At 39.8% G+C, this 17,863-nt stretch overlaps 1 protein-coding gene across 4 annotated transcripts in view; it reads right to left on the reverse strand.

Annotated features, from left to right (window-relative positions):
- The window catches only part of C1QTNF7 (C1q and TNF related 7), a 60,924-nt gene that overhangs the window by 25,700 nt on the left and 17,361 nt on the right, over positions 1–17,863 (reverse strand). The window contains exon 1 of one of the 4 annotated variants that reach the window (XM_081959425.1): positions 12,521–12,652. The exons of the other annotated variants lie outside the window; for them this stretch is intronic. The gene's annotated coding sequence lies outside the window, so the exon portion shown is untranslated. Of the gene's footprint in view, positions 1–12,520; positions 12,653–17,863 lie in introns of those variants that run through there. 4 annotated transcript variants of the gene reach the window in all.

Below are 17,863 nucleotides of genomic sequence, written 5' to 3' on the forward strand. Positions count from 1 at the left end.
GGCAATTTTCCTCTCTGTTAGAGGCACCAAAATAATCCAGACAATGTAAGGTTTCCTGCTGCAGCAGGGGGTTGGACTAGATGACCTCCGAGTAGCCTTCTAGCCCTAAATTGCTGTGCTGTTTTTTTCTTTCTTTTTCTTTCTTTCCTTCTTTCTTTCTTTCTTTCTTTCTTTCTTTCTTTCTTTCTTTCTTTCCTTCCTTCCTTCCTTCCTTCCTTCCTTCCTTCTTTCTTTCTTTCTTTCTTTCTCCCTTCCCACTGTGGGAAGCAACCCCCCTGCAATAAAATATTACTCATAAGAAAAGGCTCTCAGAAAAGGAAAAATCAAGCTGCTAACAAAGAAACCTGCCTGAGGCTCATTCCACATTCCTGCTAGATAGAGATAATGAGATAACGAGCCTATAGAAAGTTTGGCTCCATTCACACAAGCAGGGAATCATCCAAACACAAAGCCCATATTGCACAGGAGTCACAGCAATTGCTCCATCAGGCTCTGGAAGATTCCCGGCAATGGAGATGCTGAATTGTAGCCTGCGGCAGCGGAAAAAACCCCCCAGTGGGTGATAATGGTCTGGGCGGCAGTGGCCTCATCATCTACCAGGAGCTGCTGATAGGCCTGAGCTATATCCAGTTTCGCAAAGATGCAGCCCTGCCCCAAGGAATGGAGCAAGTGCTGCACCACAGGAACCGGATATGGGTTTGCCTGGAGGTCCTTGTTGATGGTCGACTTATAGTCAGCGCAGATCCTGATGGACCCGTCGGTCTTTATAGGGACCACAATGGGGATCTCCTACTTGGAGTGGTTGATGGGTTCAAGCTCCACATTAACTGAGGCAATCGACCTGGTTCTCCTCAAGGTCATCTAGAGGGCCAGCTCGTCAATGAGGCAAGTTCTCAGAGGTGGCGCGACCAGTTCCTGGCATCTTTGGATTTTGGCTGTGGACCTGTCAGAAAGTTCTGCGGCCCTGGCTTCATCCACAGCCTGTTGTAAGATGATGTCTGAGCATGCCAGCAACCTCCGCTTAAAGCAGATGTCACACACCCAGCAGACAAATTGTTCCTGCAGCGAATCATCCAGGTCTGTGAACTTGCATTGGATGGCCGCTGTTCTAAGTGATTGCAGGAACTGGTTGACAGTCTCTGTGTCCTTCTGGACACATTGGCAGAAGGCATAGCAGCAAGTTAGGTGCGATGGTGTAGGCACATAGTGTTTTTTTTAGTTTTGAAATTAAGGTGTCCCACGATAAGCTATGGACTGCAAGCAGCGAGGCTAGAGCTCTTGTGGTGGTAAACATATCAGGACTGCAAGAGCTGAAAAATACCTATCACAAATTAAGAACCATAGACCCATCTCCTTGCTGAATTCAGACTATAAGCTATTTGCTTCGATACTAGCAGAAAGACTTTAAAAATATTTAAATGGTTTTATTCACCCCGACCAAAATGGGTTCTTACCAAAAAGACAAATTAAAGATAATATGAGAATAATTTTGAATACATTGGAGTATTATTTATTATTCATGCTTCTAGACCGCCCCCTCTCCCAAAAAGGGACTCGGGGCGGTGTACAGTCCATGCAAAATACATCAAAATACAATAAAAATTGAATATGTACAGTTGGAATGGAGGAGGTTAAAAATGGAATTAAAAGAACTGTACAAAGCAATATATATAAATATAGGATTTTGAACCCCTAAAACACACACAATAAGTTAAAAACAATACCCCTAAAATAACCAGTTAATACATTTGCCAGGAGGGACAGTTGTAATTATGCCAGGCCTGCTAATCGGAACAGGTGAGTCTTCAATTTTTGCCGGAAGGAGCGGAGATCAGTAGTGATTCTAATGTCGGGGGGGAGGTCATTCCAGAGGGTTGGGCCCATCACAGAGAAGGCCCTACTCCTTGGTGTCGCCCGTTGGCATTGCCTAGTGGACGGCACCAGGAGAAGTCCCTCTCTGTGTGAGCGAATTGGCCGCAGGGATGTATGTGGGAGGATGCGATCCCGCAAGTAACTAGGTCCCGTACCATGGAGCGCTTTAAAGATGGTAATCAGCACCTTGAAACGCACCCGAAAAACCACAGGTAGCCAGTGCAGCTCGCGCAGGAGAGGTGTTACGTGGGAGTACCTTGTACTCCCCATCACAGCCCGCGCGGCTGCGTTCTGAACTAACTGCAGTCTCCGGGCGCGTCCCAAGGGCAGCCCCATGTAGAGAGCGTTGCAGTAATCCAGGCGGGACGTCACCAACGCATGAGTGACCGTGCGTAGGGCATCCCGGTCCAGTAGGGGGCGTAATTGGCGCACCAGGCGAACCTGGTGGAACGCCCCCCTTGCCACGGCTGCCACATGGTCATCCATTGACAGCCGGGCATCAAGGAGGACGCCCAAATTGCGCGCCCGTTCCACAGGGGGCAATTGTTCGCCCCCTATGGCCAGCGATGGAATCAGCTGGCTGAACCGAGGTGCCGGTAGCCACAGCCACTCAGTCTTGGAGGGGTTGAGTTTAAGTCTGTTGTCCCCCATCCAGACCCCGACGGCTTCCAAACACCGGGACATCACTTCGACAGCCTCGTTGGGGTGGTTTGGGGTTGAAATATACAGCTGAGTATCATCAGCGTAGAAGTGACACTCAACCCCAAAACCACGGATGATCTCACCCAGCGGCTTCACATATGTGTTGAACAGGAGAGGCGAGAGGACCGACCCCTGTGGCACTCCACAAGTGAGTGGCCTCGGGGTCGACCTCTGTCCCCCTGTCAACACACATTGCTTCCGGTCGGAGAGGTAGGAGCCGAACCACCGCAGAACGGTACCTCCGACTCCTATCCCCTCCAACCGGCGCAATAGGATACCATGGTCGATGGTATCAAAAGCCGCCGAGAGGTCTAATAGGACCAGGATAGAGGAACAACCTCTATCTCTGGCCCTCCAGAGATCATCGACCAACGCGACCAAGGCTGTCTCCGTGCTGTGCCCGGGTCGGAAGCCGGACTGGCGTGAGTCTAGATAATCGGATTCGTCAAGGTGTCGTGGAAACTGCTGCGCCACCACATTCTCAACAACCTTCGCTAAAAAGGGAAGGTTGGAGACTGGACGGTAATTAGCTAGCTCCGTTGGGTCAAGCGAAGGCCCCTTAAGTAAGGGCCTCACCACCGCCTCCTTCAAGGCGGTTGGCAAGGATCCCTCACCCAATGAGGCATTCACCAGGCCCAGAAGCCAGCCTCGGGTCACCTCCCAAGATGCCAGTACCAACCAGGAGGGACACGGGTCCATTAAACATGTGGTGGGTCGCAGCCGTCCACGCAACCTATCCAAATCCTCGGGGGCAACAGAATCAAACTCCTCCCAGGATGGTCTCACAAAACTCGCTGTTGGCGGCCCGTCTGGTCCACTGAGGGGGGCCCATCCACTCCGGATCTGAGCGACTTTGTCCTGCAGATATTCCCCAAACTCCTCTGCTCTGCCCTGCAAGGGTGCCCCCCGCGTCCTCTGTGACAAGAGGGAGCGGGTCACCCTAAACAGGGCGGCAGGGCGGTTATCCGCGGACGCAATAAGAGCGGCGCAATATCTATGTTTGGCCACCCTTAATGCCACAAGGTAGGTCCGTAAATAGGCTCTTACCTGTGTTCGATCAGATTCGGAGCGTGAGGACCTCCACCTGCTCTCTAGACGTCTCCTATGGCGCTTCATCACCCTCAGCTCCTCGGTATACCAAGGAGCCCGGGTGGGTCGCTGTCGCAGGAGAGGTCGCAAAGGCGCAACCCGGTCCAAGGCCCCAGCCGCCGCCCTATTCCAGGCGGCCGCTAGGTCCTCCGACCGAGCGCGGGTCAGGGCTACAGGTAATGGCCCAAGCTCCGTCTGGAACCTCCTCGCGGTGGGGGGTAGCGCCAGGGAAGTCCAGCCAGAGACATGAGTGATCTGACCATGACAGGGGTGTGACAACCAGGTCCCCTATACCCAGATCACTCATCCACTGCTCAGATACAAAAACAAGGTCCAGTGTGTGGCCGCCTTCGTGTGTGGGGCCCTGAATTAATTGGGTCAGGCCCATGGCTGTCATGGAAGCCATGAACTCCCGAGCCACCTCAGATGCTGCTCCCGTCGACGGCAGGTTGAAATCCCCCATAACCACAAGCTTGGGGATCTCAACCGCCGTCTCCGAGATCAGCTCGAGGAGCTCGGGCAGGGCCGCTGATGTATAGCGAGGAGCCAAGTATACAATCAGCAAACCCACCTGCCTCCCTGGGCCCCATTTCACACCAAGGGACTCACACCCGGATATCTGAGGAACAGTGAACTCCCTCGGCTCTAGACCTTCCCGTATAACTACCGCCACCCCACCACCCTGTGGCGCACCCTGAAAAACAAATGGCTTTGATTTTCTTAGATGCCCAGAAAGCATTTGACAACATGAATTGGCAATTTATGTTCTTACAATTGGAACAGATGAATTTTGGTAAGAAATTCACACAAGCCATTCAAACCATATACCATAAACAAACAGCAAAGATAATGATAAATGGAGAATTGACGGACTCCATTGAAATAAAGAAAAGTACAAGACAGGGTTGCCCATTATCACCTTTACTCTTTGTCTTAACATTAGAAGTATTAAATAGAAAGATCAGAGAAGAAAAATAAATAAAAGGAATGAAAATCAAAAAAGAAGACTATAAACTATAAGCATTCGCAGATGACTTGGTTTTTATGCTCGAGGATCCACTTGAAACGGCACCTAAATTGATTGAGAGAATAGAGGAATATGGGAATGTAGCTGGTTTGAAAATAAATGAAAACAAAATGAAAATTTTGACAAAGAATATAACACCGAGACAAAAGAAAGAATTGGCAGAAGCATTGGATATCCAAGTTACAAACAAGTTTAAATATTTAGGGATATATTTAACTGCAAGATGTAGCACTCTTAAAAAGAATAATTATTATAAACTTAAACAACAGATTGCGTCTGATCTAATGAAATGGGAACATTTACAATTATCAATGATAGGGAGAATTTCTACAATCAAAATGAACATTTTACCTAGAATTTTATATCTGTTTCAGACAATTCCAATTAGACTAGGGAAACTTTTTTTGACGAATTAAACAAAATAGTACTGAAGTTCATTTGGCAGGGGTGAAAAGCAAGAATAAAATTAAAATCATTATAATATGCTAGTTCAAGAGGCATGGGAATTATATCACCAGGCAACTAGCTTGATGTGGGTTAAGGAGTGGATAACACTAAGGAATTCTAGATTATTGACTCTAGAAGGACATGACTTATTGTTGTGACGGCATGCTTTTTTATGGTATAAAGGTACTAAAACAGGGTTATTTCAGAAGACATTATTTAAGGGAAGCTTTGTTATTGAATTGGGAGAAGATTAAAAAACAATATTACTTAAAAATACCAGTCTGGCTATCAACTATTGAAGCCTTTTCATATCAAATAATATACAAAAAGGAACAAACGGTTAGATATAGTGAAATTTTGAATGCAGAGGGTAAACTCAAATCTATGCAAGAGCTGAAACAGGAAGGAATAGAAATGAATTGGTTTTCATATGTGCAAATACAATCTGGATATGACAAAGACTGCAAAATGGAAGGTTTTTATGATAAAAAAACAGATTAAATTTTGACAGGTACTGATGAAAAAGTAATTTAAAAACTATATGGACATTTACTAGAAGTTAAGCTAAAAGAAGAACAAGTTAAAGAACCTATGGTAGCTTGGGGAAAAAAATTTGGACATGGAATTGAACTAGAGAAATGGTAGAAATTGTGGTCCCAAAATTATAAAATGACCCCCAATGAGAATAGCAAGAATGTCCAAAAACAAATCAGAAAAGTGTTGGAAATGCCATCAGACACCGGGATCATACTACCACATGTGGTGGACTTGCACAGAAGCTAAAAGGTATTGGACTAAAATCCACATGTGGTTGGAAAAAATGACACAGAAATGCATAGACTTTAAACCAGAGACTCTTTTATTGGGTATTATACCAGATACATACAATAAAGACTTGAAATATTTGATCATAAATATTTTAACGGCAGCCAGAATTGTATTTGCAAAAAATTGGAAAAATGAGAAAATACCTACGCAGGAGAAAGTGATTCAAAAAAAAAAAAAAAATGGAATGTGCTGAAATGAGTAAATTGACATTTGAAATCAGAGAACAAGAGGATGAACAATTTTATAAGATTTGGGACTTGTTTTATCAATGGATACAATTACCATAATCTTGAATTGTAATAATAGAATATTATAAAGACATATTACTTTTATATAGATTTTATAGATTTATATCAATGTAATGATATTGGTATATATATATATATATATATATATATATATATATATATATATATATATATATATATATATATATATATATATATATATATATATATATATATATATATATATATATATGAATTGAATATATAGATTCTATAGATTCATAACAAAGTAATGGAATATTGGTATATATATATGAATTGAATATTTAGAATATCTTGTTTAAAATGTAGAAATAATAATTGTAGTTGATTATATGAGATACAATGATAAAGATGTATTTATATACATTTGATAGATATTTTATAATTTTACATTAATGATATACAAATACATGTTGGTGAATCCTTTTTTTATATATTGCAAGAAATATCAAAATAAGATAGATGATATCATAAATATATGTTATTATTTAATAGATTTACAATGATGTAACAGATAGTTAGCATTTATATGAATTTAATCTTTAGAATACATGTTTAACAAGAAGAAATTATGAGAAAACTGATCATATGATTTACAATGATAATCAATGTACTAACGTATATTGGGCTGATAACTACTGATTCTATATGCATTTGAAAGCGGTGATGCACAAATGTTTGTGACCAAACAACATGCTAAATAGATATGTAACTGATGATATTTTTATGTATATTTTTGTTTGTTTAAAAATAAAAAAAACTTTGTAAAAAAAATAACTGCACTTTCTATCCACAAGAAACTGATGGTAGTTGTTAGTGATTAGGATGCATTCGAACCTCTCAAGGAAACCAGCCCACGATTCTATAGTAGAACCGAACGTGCGAAGTGAGGGAGCGAAGCCATAGCCAAGGACTGGCGCTGAGGAGAAAGTGTGAGAAGAGAAAAAAAATCCTTCTTCTTCCGTACCTGTTCAAGTGGGTCGTCCCTCAGAATCCCACCTTCGTTGCCAGTGAAGAAGACTGGGCTGACAGATGAGGCATCAGACGGCTGAGGTAACTAGAACAGCTGTTTATTAACAGAAACGCTAGGGAGAGCAACTATGTACAAATTCAGGACCCTGCCCTGCTTGACAGCTATTTATACGAGAGCTGTCAAGCAGAGCAGCCAATAGCACAACAGCAGAAACCCGCTTCCAACCCAGCACGTCTTAGGCAATAAGTGCGAGCCCTTGGTTGCCGGGCTGTCAGTCATATGTCAAGGACTTGCAGCCAGTCGTAAGTCGAGGACCTAAGACTGGTCGCAAGTTGAGGACATAACACCAGGGATAAGCCATTCCCTGAGGCCCCGGAGCCGCCGTCCACGTCAGCCAAGTCAGGGAATGAGCCATTCCCTGGCTTCAGCCTTTCCTTGGAGCCACTGCCCACTCACTGTCCACCTCAGCCGGGTCAGGAAATGTGCCATTCCCTGGCTCCAGCCTTGCTCCGGAGCTGCTGCCCGCTCTCCCTTTGCCAGTCGCAAATGCCCTTGACTCATAGAAGAAAGGAATGTTGTTATAGCTAATCCTCCACCACTCCTTGTAATTCCCCATCCTGTTTTCCCAAACACTAAATGTGGCAGCCCTGAAGTTCCAACAAAAAAGATGGTTTCCAGGGCCGAAAGCCCACACATTGTCCTTCTGCTGTAGTGGAGAGTCATGTTACCATTTATTTCAGTAGGAATCTATGGAGTAATCAGGATTAGGAGAAAGAGAACAGAGATGAGCATACAGATTAGACAGATGCTGAAACAATCAAAAACATTCATGAGACGAGATGGGTAAGGGAAAAGCAGGCAGAATTTGGAAAGTTCAAGACTGAAAGCTGTCATTGGGAAAGGCAGTTTCCCCCTGTCTTTATACACTGAAGGAAGCCAAGAACAGGAAACACGTATGTGTGCACAAACAAGCAAACTGGAGTTCATACAACAAACCATCTTGCTGCTGCTACGAGGGTGGGGGGGAGTTATGTTGTGGATTTTTAATGTTGTAAGCTTCCTCTCACTTGTATGTGAGTTGGGCATCCATATAAATTTGTTTAATAAATACATAAATAAAATCTATATGCAAAGTAAATGATATTTTCAGGCATCTCTGTGCCAAGCCACTTGTCTTAGGAAGAGGGAGCAAAGGGTCATGATTCTTAGAAGAAGAAGGTCTGGTATTATTTGTTCTATTTCAGTCCATCATCTAGACATTTTGCCCGGCATTCATCTCTAACATATTCCTCTGAGCAGTCATGCACAATATACATAAAAAGCAGATGGAAGTTCAAATGCAGCTTTATTGACTTTTTTGACCATACCTGCAGACCTCCCTTTTAAGCAGTAGCCCAGTCTCTAGAGTGCTAGACTTAATTCTCACTCTTCAAATTTCCCTAATTTTGAAGCACAATCTATTGCTCATTAGTCATTTAGTAAGCAATGGAATTTAAACGAATGCATTGTAAAATGGCATGAAATTTGGCAATGTAGACCAGTGGTGGGTTGCTCTTACTGTTGCTACCGGTACGCTGATCACACACTCGCGTGTTCTATTTGTGCATGTGCCTGACTTGCGCTGTGTGTGCCTGCACAATCCACCGCCCCTGCAACAACCAGCCCCTTTTTGGGACTCGCGCAGGCACCGCACGCTGTGCGCATGTGTGCACTTTGCCGTTTGCGATAAAATCAGCTAAAGAACGTGGGCGGGTGGGTAGGCCAAATGAGCCACTATACCGTTACGCTCTCAACTGCTCCTGGCCACTACCGGTATGGCCGTACCGGGCCATACCCACTGCAACTCACCTCTGATGTATACTTGAAAATGATATTTCACCATTCTTTAGAGGGTTTACTGAAGAACAGCTCCCCCCTCTTTTTTTTAAATGTCTGGCAGTTGAGTTTCACCTGGTTACTCCAATGAATCAATTGGCTTATTAGGAAGTCTATTTAAAATTACTTTTACAAATCCTAACAAACAAATGCTTTGGTCTGATATGAACTAGGATGAATTCTAGTCCTGTAGCTTCAATTTAATCTGTGGTACCTCAGTGTTCATTAGGCAAACCATGCCTACAATAAAAACTCCTTCCTAAATATGATTGGTCAATTGGCACCATTTTGAAGTCTTTGGACTAAAATGATGAGAAATCTGGTTTTCAGAAGAAACCTCTGCAAACACACATTCTCAATGGAGAGACTTACCACTGCTTCTCTCCTATGTGTGTGAATGTATGCTTCTTCATATTTCTCTATGTGGTGGCACAACAGATGGACTTTGTGGGAATTGTTGCTTGGAGCTATATATGTGGACAAGGCAAAAAAATGGATAGCTATAAATTTAGAGAACATTGTAAGATAGTCCTGTATTTATTTATTTTTTGCAATAGAAGACATATTGAAACAGTCTTCATTTTTTTTCTATCTAGCATTTTGTCTTTCTTAGCCGAGTGTCTGTTTCTTTTGCACTGCCTTAACATTACTACATATATAGTAATATCCATATATGTATAGGGAAGTTATCAATGAACAATGCAACGAGGAGGTTGTTTCAGTTGGTTGTTGGAGAGCCTGGGAATAAAATAAAATGGTACATAGGCAACAAGATCGTACCCAAGATATAGCTGTTCAGTTTGGAGGCTCACTGTTTTTCTCTCAGTACAGTATAATTAGGGAATGAATTCCAGATTAACCCTGAATTTATACAGCTCTGACAAGCATTCTTTTGCATAGTTGTCATAAAACATTAAAGCTTATAATCCAACAGAAAAACATATAAGAAATGTGAAGAAGAAACTGGCCATCACAGGATGAGACATATGGTTTGTTAGCTCTGTAGCCAGGAAATGACATCATATTCCAATCAGAAGAAGTCTTGTTTTGGTGGAAGAAATCTGGACAATAATACCCAGCACATTCCTTCAGGCAAAAAATATATGAGCAACGCATTGGTGGATTAAGAAGAAATGAAAAGAAACTAACATCTGCAGACCAAAGGACATCTGTTTGATCAAAGAGATAAGGAGAATACCTAAAAGCTTTATTCTGCTAAATGTACATCTGTAGTGGATCAATGAAACTTATTAGCAATAACAGTGAGCAGCAGCTCCTCCTCCCCCTCCTCCCCCCTAACTCAAACATTAAAATACAGGTTTTTGCCTACTGCAATAGAGTGGTGATGTCGAAGTTTCAAAAGTTTTATTCTTCGGAAATTTACACCTCCATTTTTTAACCTTCCACAAATGATGAGAAGGAAAATCAGATTGAATGAGGTGGACCATTCAGCATTAGAACATTTTAGCAGGAATCAATTTTTTGGGTATCTAAAAGGAAGTCACATGGCTTCTGCACATTCCAGGAAAGCAAGTTATATCTGTGTTAAGCTGTATATGATCACAATATTAATATTTGATCATTATAGAAAAAGGTAAGCTGCCTAGCATAATATAGGAATATGCCATAGAAATGACTTGTAGATTTTTTTTTTTAATTATTAGAAAAGAGATTGAAAACAATGGCCCTAAGAATGCAAGAATAAATGCTGGCCATTTGAAATGTCGATTAAAGAGTAATGCATAAATAGTTTTCATAAAAGGCAGGGGTGGGTTCCTGCCAGTTCTAACCTTTTCTATGGAAGAGTTTCCACAAATCTACAGTGCCATTTAGAACCAGTTCCAGCTCCCTCCTCCCACCGTCCGCACATCATCAAGATGAAGAGCGAGAGGAGGAATTCTGGGAGTTGAAGTCCACAAGTCTTAAAGCTGTCAAGTTTGAACACCCCTGGGTTTTTTTTCTAAAGGGTTAGGGGTGCAAGGGTTTTGTAACTTGACAGCTTTAAGACTTGCGTGCTTTAAATGCCAGAGTTTCTGAGCCAACATTTTGGTTGCTAAGCAAGAGTGTTATTAAGTGAGTTTCATCACATTTTACAAGTTGGCCAGTCCCACCCAGTCACATGACTGGCAAGCCTGTCCCACCCAGTCACATGGCTGGCAAGTCACTCCCACAAAGCAGGCCACACCTACAGAAGAGGTTCTAAAATTTTTTGAAACCCACCACTGATAAAAGGTTATATAAAGTAAGTTAAACCTAAAAAACAAATGAAAATAAATGGTTTAGCATCAATGCAGTGGTGCTCAGTAGCTTAACACTCAAGGAATATCCATAATTTTATGTTTCCAGGATGTTGATTTTTGCACATCCTTCTTTTTTTCTATTTATAATAAAAGAAATTAACTTCCTGATTTAAAAAAATCAAGCAACTGACTATATCAGTTCCAAATCAAGCGTCTACAGTAGAGTGTGACTCTAAGTAGAGTCTCTGGTAAAAGTCTTCTGCTTATGTAAATAAGAGGTTTCTGGGAGCATATAGAAGGAAAATGCCCAAGGGCTGTTGAAAGAGTCATCACATTAAATGTAACAAAACATGAAATCTTGAATTCCCCCAATGGTGCCTCTACATCTGAAATAATGCTATGGGCGTAATTTTTCATATCGGTTTAATCTCACATATTCAATAAATTCCATGTGGATTTGATCCAAACTGACTAATTTAATTAAATTGTGAAGAAAACTGGCTTGTCACAAACAAGGAAAAAACCCTGATTATCTAACAAATACGTAACTTAACAGAGCAGATATGTCAGAATTTTTGCATTTTCTGAATAGCACCTCTGTATAGTAATGTAAAGAAAAAGAAATAGCTGTACCTTTTTATTGTACGAGCAATATTGTTATCAAGCTGCCTTCTCTATTGTTAAAAATGTTATATATTTTTTCACTATAAAGTTACTGGAAAGAGAGAGAGAGAGAAAGACAAGATTGCGAGGGAAGGAAGGAAGGAAAGAAAGAAAGAGAAGAAAGAAAGATAGAAGAAAAGATGAAAAAGAAAAAAGAAAAAAGAAAGGAAAGAGAAAAGAAAAAAAAGAAAAAAAAGAAAAAAGAAAAGAATCTGATATATGCCATACTAATTTCCAGTTTCCTGACAGCATCACCCTCTGCAAAGAAATGATACATATGAGAAAACAAACAATCTTTTTTTTCTTGCAAGGTGAAATACAGAGTGAAAAATTCAGTGCATTGAAAAGAAATGTCTGGCTAAGGAATAGGATAGCAAATCACTAAATTTACATGGAAAACATTCTCCTATCTACCATGGCCAGACACTATGAAGAAAGCAAATGAATAATGTCTTTGGAAAATGAAAGTTTTCAGGGTGTGGAAGAATAAAGGGAGAATAGGATTTAAATAAATAAAAGTTCTTTTTTTACTTACATGGCTTGAAAGAGTTCTGAACAGCTGGATCCTCAACAAAGTCTGCAGATGTTGTGTTTGGTTGAGCCTACCCCTCCCCGCTCAAACTTTGGCACCAACATTTCTGTAATGCTTAAACTTGATAAATAATTTCCTGGTTCCCTTTCCAAAATTCTCACATATTTGATCACTGATCTACCCTAATGGCAGAAGAATGCAGACTAAATTAGGCAGCCTGTATTTCTCCCTGAGGAGCAAAGCCTCTCTGGCTGCCTTGGTCTAAGCTGCCCACTCCCTCCAAATATTATACCTTGGATCAGTGCTAAATGAATAGTTCTGCAATAATACATGAACAAGCCACAGTATAACATGGTGGCATTTACCATGTGAATTGCAGACACATAGAAACACTGTCCCAGAGGCAGGTTGAATGTCCCTAACTGAGAATGTAGAGCATTTGGGAATCATCTAACTTAATCTGGAATACAGTTGAGAACTGTTAGCCTATTATCTATCCTTCTATCCAATCACATTATTTACAGTTTGTTCCAGTCTTGTCAACTTGTCTTATACCAATATTAGAATCTGTTCCAGACTTCAAAATATTCTGATTCCCCTTTATTTTTTAGTTCAAGGGCGAGCCTATCTGCTTCCGCACAGGCCAACATTTTTCTAAGTATATCTAACTCTGGTGGTGTATTTTCTTTTTTCCAATACTGCGCATAAGTTATAAGTGCCGCAGTTAGTACATGTATAATTAGATAAAGCACATCTTTCTTATACCCCTCCAGTATTATGCCTAGGAGAAAAATTTCTGGTTTGAACAAAATTTGATCTCCCACCATTTGTTCCAACCATGATTGTATCATTTTCCAGTATGTTTTTGCCTCATTGCATGGCCACCACATATGATAAAAAGTGCCTGGTGTGTTTTTTTTGCACTTCCAACAATTTTGGGGCCAAATTTTTAAACATTTTGGAGAGCCGTGCTGGGGGAAGATGCCATCTGTAGAACATCTTATACAGTTTTTCTTTATAAGCCATGGCCATTGTTAGTTTCCGATTAAGTATCCAAAGTTTTTCCCATTTAACCAAATCCACATTATAACCAAAACTTTTCACCCAGGCGACCAGTTTCTTTGACATGTTCTTGTCAAAGTTTATATTCTAGCAAAAATCTATACAGCAGTTTGATCAACCTATCTTTTGTCTCTATCAGAAGTTTATCTAATATTGTGTAATCTTTGGCAATACCTTCCTTTTTCCTGTCCTGTGCAAACCTTGATTGTATCTGTAAATAAGACCACCATTCTAGTTGTACACCTTGTGATGCCAATTCTAGTCTAGTTTTTATCTCCCCCAGTCTGTTCAATAACTCTTTGTATGTGACAATTTTTTCCATGTTAATTAAATTTGGATGTATGTATGCTTCCATCATAGATAGCCAAATGGGTATTTCAATATAGTGGTCATGTTTAATTTTGTTCTATACTAATAACAGGAACTGGCTGATGTAGTGTCTATAAAAATATTTATGTGTAGATCCTTTTTCATACCATAGGAAGGCATGTCATCCTGCTTGGAGATCATGACCTTCCAATTTGAGTAATCTTTTATTTCTCAACATTATCCATTCTTTTAACCATGTTAGAATGGCCGTAGTATAATAAAGTTCCCAATCTGATACACCAAATCCTCCCTTTTCCTTAGTATCCTGCATAGCTTTGAGTTTTATTCTTATTTTTTTCCCCTGCCATATAAATTTAGAAACCAATTGATTTAAAATCTTAAAAAAACCTTTTTCTAATTTAATGAGAATGTTCTGAAACAGAAACAGAAATTTTGGTAGTACATTCATCTTTATGACTGCGATCCTACTCATCAGGGACAGATGTAGGTTTTCCTACCGTTCTAAGTCTTGCTTGGTTTATTCATCAAATTAATATAGTTGTCTTCTTTGATGGACACACACCTCAATGATAAATGTATACCTAGATATTTTACTTTTTTGACAATTTGAATACTCAATTTCTTTGTTAACTCCTCTTCAATTTGAATGTCATATTTTTAACCAACATTTTAGTGTTTGTCATATTTATCTTTACTGTTCATACTAATCCTAGAAGTTTTAGCTAGGAATGTGCATAAAGAGGAACAGATAAAGGGACTAGAAATTAAAAAGGAACAATTTAAGTTACAGGCTTTTGTGGACAAATTAGTTTTCGTGTTAGAGGATCCTTTAAAGTTTGGTATGAAACTTATTGAGGAATTAACATGGGAAAGTAGCAGGGATAGGGGGCAACCTTGTCTTGTACCTTTCTGTATTGCTGTACTTTGCATTAATTCACCATTAATTATTACTTTGGCTTTTCAATTTGTATATATTGCTCTAATCATGTTTATAAACTTATCCCCAAATTCCATGTGTTCCAATTGTTGATGTAAAAATTCCCAGTTCACATTGTTGAATGCCTTTTGGGCACTGAGAAAAAGTAACACAACCTGTTTTTCATTATGCACTTCATAATATTCGAGAATGTCCAGCATAGTTCTCAGATTGTTTTTAATTTGTCTTCTGGGAAGGAATTCATTTTGAACTGTGTGGTTAAACAATGTGAAAAAAAATTTCAACCATTCTGCAATTATCAGAGCAAAAATCTTATAATCTGCATTTAACAATGAAATTGGTCTGTAGTTTTGTATAGACATCTGATCTGAGTCCTCCTTAGGTAATAAGACAATGTTAGCCTCCATCCATAATAGTGGTGTCTTTGCCTCTTTCAACACAACATTATAAACCTCCATCAGCATTGGAACAAGCATATCCTGGAATTCTTTATATATTTCTGCTGGCAGTCCATCCAGCCCTGCTGCTTTATTATTCTTATGCCTTTGTATGGCCTCAGTTATCTCTGATTTTTTATTTCCTCATTGAGCATATCTTTTACTTCCTCTGGTATCTTTGGCAGATCTGACTTTTCCAGATATTGTAGTATTCCTTCCTTTGTATAGTCTCAGTTTTCTCTATATAATTGTTCATAGAACTTTTGAATAATCCTTTTCTTTTCCTCTAGTTGATAGCAGATCTCGCCTTTTTCATCTTGTAATTTATTGATCCAATTCTCTTGCTTCTGCTTCTTCAACCTATAGGCTAGCCACCACCCCAGTTTATTTGCATTCTCAAAGAATTTTTTTTAATAGACTGTGCCAGTTTTGCTTTTTCAAATATACCAATTCATGTTTAATCAATTCCATACTTTCTTTTATACTATTTTACGGTTTCTTTTGAAGTTCACTCTCTAAATTTATGTATCTTTCTTTCAATTCTCTTGTTTTTTTATTCTTAATTTTTTTCTTCCTAGCTGTAGCCGATATCGTGACCCCTCTTATAAATGACTTAGTTGTATCCCATAGGTTTTGTATGGATGTGTCTCCTGGCCAGTTTTCTTTGAAGAAAAATCTCAGTTCCTGATTGACTCTTAATATATTCCTGATCTTTTAGGATTGCTCTATTGAATGACAATAACTGCCCTTTTGTTTTTTCCATGTAATCATCATGGGATTGTGATCAACCCATAGATTGGGTTCTATGTCTATCTCCTTCACTTCCGAAATTAACTCCATTGACATCCAGACCATATCTATCCTTGACCAGGATTCATGTCTATTCCAGTAGAAGGTACTGTATATTGCTCTCCCTCTGGTCATCTTTCTTGCCATACATCATAGATATTTAATTCTTCGGCCATTTGGAAGAACGATCTGGGCAAATTTCTTCTAACTCTTTTTCTCGTCTTTCCACTTTTATCGTCCCATTTCTGGTCAACTATAGCATTGAAATCTCCCATTAAGCAAACATTTTTGTTTCCCATCTCTTGAATAATGCTATGTAATCTATAATAATTTTTTTTCCTGACCTTCATTAGATGCATATATTACAACCAGTAACAACTTTTTTTGGTTTAACATTATTTCTACAACTAATATTCTCCCATCCTCATCATGATAGATTGGTTTAGTCTGGATCGTGTCTTTAACATATAACACTATTCCTCTTTTATTTTGATCAGCTAATATCATGTAAAGTTTATCCAATCTAAGATATTCCAAGGTCTGGATCTATTGTTTGGTTATATGGACCTCTTGCAATGCAATTATATCATAATTCAGACATTTTAATTTATTGAAGGTTGTTTTTCTTTTCTGGGGTGAATTTAGACCATTGATATTCAGTGATAGGATCTTGACTTCTCCCGACATAATTCTATGTGTATTTAGGTTGTGTGCTTCTTGTTGCCCTTATCTCTCTCGCTTCTTTTGGTTCTTCCTGTTTTTCTCTAAAACAGCTTCTTTCTCCTTTCTTGTCTCAGCTAGTTCCTTTTCTCTTCTTATCTGTGCCCTGAGTCCTTGCATCCTTGTTTCCAACAGTTCTCCTTCATTTTCCTCATCCTCCTGACCAATAAGTTGATTGTAGAATTCTGCTGCTTGTTCCACCATGTCTATTCTGAATCTTCTATCTCTTCAAGTTACCAGTATGCCCTCCGGAATCAACCATCTGAAGTTAATTTCATATTTATTCAGCATTGATGTTAACAAGGGCCTTCTTAGTTCTCTGATTCTTCTCGGTACCTGTTTTAGGATTGTTAGTTGTCATTGATTGCATACTATTGGGTCGTCTCTTGTTCTATTCAGCACCTCATCATGTATTGATTTCATAATGAACTTTACATGAACTTCTCCCAGGAGATTGTTCTTTTTTGCGCAGTTTGTCTGGATTCTATATGTCTCATTGATCTCATTTGCCATCTCATCCTTTCCTATTTCCAAAGCCTTTGCTATGAGATCTGCCATCATATCCAGTAGATCCTCACTTTTTCCTTTACTTTCTGAAACTGTAGAAATTGGGCCGCTTTCTCCAATTCTAACGTGAGGACTTTTAGCTCAAGTTCTTTGTTCGCCTGGATCAACCTAGAACTCAGCTCCTCCATTCTTTTCTCTTCCTTCTCCATCCTTCCTTCTTTTGTATTTATTCTTTGTTCGTTTTTATTAATCTGTTCCTGAAACTTTTCAAATTTATCATCCATCTTCTGCATTTTTTCCTTTAGTTCCTCAGTGTCATTTCTTACTTTTCCGATATCTTTTTCCCTGTTCCTCATGGGTTCTAGCCATTGTTTCTTGCATAGCCTGCAATATCATCTGAAGATCCTTCACTGAATTAGATCTTTCTCTCTGGAGCATATCCTCAGAGGATCTCTGATTTGAGGGGCTGGAGGCCACTAAAGACGTCTGGGATGCTGGCTTCCTCCCCGTGCCAATTTTGGTTAGAATTGTAATGCTTGTCATTTTTTTAAAAAAATGGATCCC

This window comes from Natrix helvetica (genome assembly GCF_964273705.1).
Source record: "Natrix helvetica genome assembly, chromosome: 7".
Classification (NCBI taxonomy): domain Eukaryota; kingdom Metazoa; phylum Chordata; class Lepidosauria; order Squamata; family Natricidae; genus Natrix; species Natrix helvetica.